The sequence below is a fragment of the Heteronotia binoei genome, chromosome 6 (genome assembly GCF_032191835.1).
Source record: "Heteronotia binoei isolate CCM8104 ecotype False Entrance Well chromosome 6, APGP_CSIRO_Hbin_v1, whole genome shotgun sequence".
NCBI classification, from domain to species: domain Eukaryota; kingdom Metazoa; phylum Chordata; class Lepidosauria; order Squamata; family Gekkonidae; genus Heteronotia; species Heteronotia binoei.
In genome coordinates, this window is record NC_083228.1 from 149,937,810 (window position 1) to 149,943,842 (window position 6,033).

A 6,033-nucleotide genomic window follows, 5' to 3' on the forward strand; every position below is an offset into this window, starting at 1 on the left:
AAGATTAATTGCCTGGTTTCCTGCTCCCAAAATTGCTTTCTGGGCAGAAGTCAGGAGACAAAGACTCATAAATTTTATTTATTTATTTATTTATTTATTTAGAATTTATATCCCGCCCTTCCCACGAGTGGCTCAGCCATGTAACCAAGGAGATGTAGCTAGTGAGCGAAGTTTTATTTCTTTTTCTCCCAAGTACCTTTTCCTGATGTCTTATCCTAGTAAACTTTATTTCTTTTGATAAGCAATCGTCTCTGACTCATTTATGCAAACTCCAAGCCTGTAATTTAAACGAATCCCAACACTCCCACAGGAGTTGTCCTTGAAAGGGCAGCTGCTGTGAGAGACCACTCAGCCCCACACACCTCACAGGGTGTCCGTCATAGGGGAGAAAGATAAAGGAGATTGCGAGCCGCTCTGATACGCTGAGATTTGGAGTGGAGGGTGGGATATAAATCTAATTTCTTCTTCTCCTCCTCAATATGCATATTAACCAGCATTAGTCCCGCATTGGTCTTGTCAGCCACCAGCGAGCCTGCAGCAGACGTGGACTACTGCACCTTTCTTAAATCTTCGTTCGCGAAGTCAAGCCGGGAGAGTAAGCGCTAATTGGGTAATCAATACATTGGTGATAGTCTAGAGAGAAAGCATTGGGTTTCAGTTTTACAATCCTTTGTTTAAGTCTCTAGACCTGCACACCAGCTGCTGTTGAGATCTCAGAGAGCGAACATGTACCGTAGTTTAGAGAAGATGTTAATCCTCTCTTGTTTTGTAGAATTCCAAGTTACCCTTTCCTCACTAAATAAGTAAAGATTACTTTTAAAGCCAAATGTGTGTGGCTTTGTGATTTACTCTGCATTGCTCTGCTAAAGAATACTTACCGATTGCACCCTGTGGGAAGGGACAGGTCCCACACTGATGACCAGGGATCTGCAAACAGCAATTCTCTGGGTCCAGTCGGCCAGCCCAAGACACAACCCCTGAGGCTGACCTTTGCCTCCACCAGCCTCCACGGGATGGCCTGGTCCACTGTGTCAAAGGCAGCCAATAAATCCTGTGGGAACAGCAGGGAGGCCTGACCTTTGTCTCCATTTCCATGGTGGTCAATTAAAGCCAGCAGAGCGGTGGCCCATTGCACAGCCCAGACTGAAGAAGCCAGAGGAATTATTCCAGAAGACCTGGAGTTGGCCTGTGAAGTCTCTCTCCATCACTTTGCCTAGAACAGGGCAATAACCAGCAACATCATTTTTCTGTAAGGAATATTTTTTTTAGTAGAGAACAAAAAAAAACCCTCATTGAGTGGTCAAGGGAAGGTGCCCTGAATTAGAGATTGGTTTATAATAGAGACTAAGGGTCAGTTGGAAACTGGCAAGGAATCCTGAAGGTTTTTACCATCCATCTCCAGGGCCTGGGTCACTGCAGATGTTAGTGGGTGAGGAGGTCTTTGGAAATTTCCTACATTGTGCAGGGAGTTGGACTAGATGACCCTGGAGGTCCCTTCCAACTCTACGATTCTATGATGCTATGATTCTAAGGATTTGTTGATGTGGTCTTTTTTTTAAAAAAAGGTAGTCCCCTGTGCAAGCACCAGTCATTTCCGATTCTGGGGTGATGTTGTATCACAACATTTTCACGGCAGACTTTTTAATGGGGTGATTTTCCATTGCCTTTCCCAGTCATCTACACTCCCCCCCCCCCCCCAGCAAATTGGGTGCTCATTTTACCAACCTCAGAAGGATGGAAGGCTGAGTCAACCTTGAGCTGGATACCTGAACCCAGCTTCCACTGGGATCTAGCTCAGGTCATGAGCAGAGAGCTCAGACTGCAGTATCCTAGAATCATAGAATAATAGAGTTAGAAGGGACCTGTAGGGTCATCTAGTCCAACCCCCTGCACAATGCAGGAAACTCACAAACACCTCCCCCTAAATTCACAGAATCTGCAGCTTTACCACTCTGTGCCACGGGGCTGCTTTGCAAAGCGGTCTTCACATGTTTTTTGGAGCCAGGATGGCTTCGCTTTGTCCCTCCCTCCCCCACTGTGGCCCTGGCCTGTGATAAGACTCACTGTGTCAAAGGCAGCCAATGGGAAAGGAAGGAGGCTGAGACACAGGAGGGCTCGCTCCCCTTCCAGCCTGTGTCCCATCCCAATGATGGCAGGTATGGGGGCCAAGTGGAAGTACTCGCCTCCGCCCCTGGGGCTGTGCAACGGCAGGTCCATAAATAATAAGACCACAATCCTACGAGACTATCTGCTTGAGCAGAAAATGGACCTGGCCTGGGTGCGAGACAGGGAGACAGTAGTCTCTCCCAAGTAGTTCCCCCCGGGTTCTCGGTCTACCACCAAGCACGGACTAGCGGGCGGGGGTGGGTGGGGTGGCGCTCTTCATACGGGAGGCTTACACCGTCCAGGCGCTCCTGGCTCTGGAGATCCTTGGCATTGAGTGTGCAGGTCTGGTGTGGGATGCTGGAGAGAGTTTGTCTATCCGGCTGGTGTACCGAACGCCTAATGCACCAGCCAGTGCCCTGCCGTCTCTGATGAAGGCTGCAGCAGGCTGGGCACTGGAGCACCCTCGACTTATTGTCTTGGGTGACTTCAATGTCCATGCTGATGACGCAGCCTCTGCTCGGGTGACTGACCTGGTGTCATCCATGGCGACACTAGGACTCTCTCAATATGTGACGTTGCCCACCCACCAGGCCGGGCACATGCTGGGTTTGATCTTTGTGGCGGGAGTGGGAGTGGGCCGGATTACTGCTGAGCCAGTGCCATGGTCGGACCACTATGCCCCGAAGGCCCATATGGACTACACCCCTGTTTAAGCGATGAGCGTGTTTCGGCTTGCCCTCGAAACCTGATGGGCCCAATGCGGCTTCAGATGACCTTGAGGGATCTCTGGTGGCTCATTAGATGAGCTTGCGGAGTCCTGGAGTAGCCGGCTCACTGCAGTCATCGATGAGATTGCACCTAGACGTCCTCTTCGGCCCCGCTCCTGACTTGCACCGTGCTATATTCCGGAACTGCAGTCGATGAAGCGGCAGCTTGGACGACTTGAGAGACAGTGGCGGCGTACTGAGGACGAAGCGATGAGAACATCTTATAGGTCATTTATGTGGACCTATGAGGTGGCAGTCAAGACTACAAAGAAGGTTCTTTCTACCATATGTGGTGGACTTGTGAAAGGGCTAAAATGTTTTGGCAAATGATTCAGCGAGAGATTTCTAAGATTTTGGGATATGAATTCAATAAAGTGGCAGAGACTTTTCTGCTGGGATTACAAATGGAAACATTTCCAAAGAAGACAGAACTTTAATATGGTACTTGCTCTCAGCTGCTAGGACATTGTATGCGCAGCTGTGGAAGCAAGAAAAAATACCAGAGAAATGGGATTGGATTACAAAAGTTATGTCATGGAGTGAAATGGACAACTTAACAAGAAAATTAAGAGACTATGATTTGGAACTTTTTAAGTTGGAGTGGAAGAAGTTCAGAAGATACGTAGAAAAAGAGTGGAAAATAAAAGGACATTGGACAATCTTTGATAATTATTAAGTTTTTTAAAAATAAGAATATAACTTTTGGGGGGGTTTTAACAGTTAAGGGTACCTTTAATATTTGTTTCCTTTAAGTAAATAAAACTGGCGGGGGTCAAGTAACGGGGGGAGGGGGGAGGGAAAAGTAAGATATGGGGTAGAAAAATTTGTTCTTTTTTTAAGTTTTTATAAGTTGTAGATATAGTTTTGCTACCATATGTTACTAATAAAAATTGTTTATTCTAAAAAAAGACCACAAATAAAGCTTACTTTGTGGCCCAGATTGCGTCTGCAACCTCACGCCCAGCCCAATTATTTAGTACAATTCGGCCCTTAACTGCCCTACCGCAAGGCAGATCAAATGTTAGGGAATTGGAAATCGGCTGCAAGGTTTTTGCGAGTTTTTTCGCAGATAAGGTCTCATCACTCCGTCACAGCCTCCCTGCTACAGTTGAAATGGTAAGTGAACGTGAGGCTCCGAGCACATCTTCAGGCCCATTTCGAGATCACTTTGACCCACTCAGTCTGGAGGAAGTTGACAGGATTCTCATTTCTGCGCACCCTACAACTTACCCGTCCTGGCTGATAAAAGCTAGCTGGACGGCGTTATGTGATCCACTTCGTTCTATTGGCTGTGATCTGCCTTCTCTTGAAGAAACCATCTTTAGACCCAACCAATGTGACCAACTATCAGCCAGTGTCAAACCTGCCCTCTTTGGGCAAGATTATAGAGAGGGTGGTGGTGACACAGTTACAGGATTTCCTGGAGAGGGGTCTGGAGACCAAGTCCTATGAGGAAAGGTTGAAGGAGCTGGGGATATTCAGCCTGGAGAGGATATTCAGTGGCTGAGAGGTGATAGGATCAAGTACTTGAAGGGCTGTCAAATAGAGGATGGTGTGGAATTGTTTTCTGTGGCCCCGGAAGGTCGGACCAGAACCAATGGGTTGAAATTAAATCAGAAGAGTTTCCGGGTCAGCATTAGGAAGAACTTCCTGATCATTAGAATGGTTCCTCAGTGGAACAGGCTTCCTCAGGAGGTGGTGGGATCTCCTTCCTTGGAGGTTTTTCAACTGAAGCTAGATGGCCATCTGACAGCAATGAAGATCCTGTGAATTTAGGGGGAGGTGTTTGTGAGTTTCCTGCATTGTGCAGGGGGTTGGACTAGATGATCCTGGAGGTCCCGTCCAACTCTATGATTCCTGACCATTAGAGCAGTTCCTCAGTGGAACAGGCTTCCTCCTTGGGAGGTGGTGGGCTCTCCTTCCTTGGAAGTTTTTCAACAAAAGCTAGATGGCCATCTGACAGTGATGAAGATCCTGCGAATTTAGGGGGAGGGGTCTGTGAGTTTCCTGCATTGTGCAGGGGGTTGGACTAGATGACCCTAGAGGGCCCTTCCAACTCTATGATTCTTCGGGAGGTGGTGGGCTCTCCTTCCTTGGAGGTTTTTAAACAGAGGCTAGATGGCCATCTGACAGTGATGAAGACCCTGTGAATTTAGGGGGAGGTGTTTGTGAGTTTCCTTCATTGTGCAGGGGGGTGGACTAGACGACCCTGGAGGTCCCTTCCAACTCTAGGATTCTATGACTCCTGTCCCAGGTGGCCTCCTGGCTCAGGCAGCACACCAAGAGCTCCTCAGGGTGCCCCGCCTCCTGCAGGCATCAGCAGAGGATGCCTGTGTTGTGGTTTCTTGGAAACAAGCCCTCTTCTTCTGGGGGGGGGGCACTTTGCACTTACTCAGAGGCATCTTACTCCTTGAAGCAGAAGTTTGCATTGTCAGTACAGTTTGCCTCGGCCCTTCTTTGGCAAGTCAATAGATCCGCTGCTCTCTTCGTGCTCTCAAGTGTTTCTAATTAGGCATTTGCCTTTGCCTGGGAAGGAGAAGAAGCACAAAAGGGGCTCCGAATGGCGCAGGCCTGGGGGAGACACATCACTTATTCATGGCGGATGAAATGACCCCCGCAGGCCCCCTTACACGTGGACGGCCTTGTTATTGTCTCCGGCTCTTTCTCTTTACAAGCAAGCGCCAGGCCCCTTTGTGGCTGAGCGGCAGGTAGCCTGGCGTGCCACGTCCCCCTCCCGTCCAGCGCTGGACTCCCTTTGTGGCGAGGCACTCTCTCGCTGCCTTGAAAGGTCACCCTCCTGCCAGGGCTCCGTACCTGAGCCTTTGTGGCCGAGGGCCGAGGCCTGGCCCAAGTGACATTTATGTTCAGATTACTGCAGCCGGCTTTGTGCCGTGAGAGAGACCTTTAACTGTTGAGGCTCCAGATGGCCTGTGTGCACAAGGGCTTCCCTTGCCCTAAGCGGAGGGGGCTCCAGACCCCCCCCCCCGCTCTGCTGCCTTGGAAGACTTGGGGGGGGGACTCCAGGTGAGGGGATCTGTTGGGGACACGGAGCAGAGTTAAGCAAAAGGTGAAAGAACAAAATAGCCAGCCCCACACATTTAGCTTTGAAAGTAATCTTTGCTTATCTAGTGAGGAAACAGTAACTTGGAATTCTACAAAA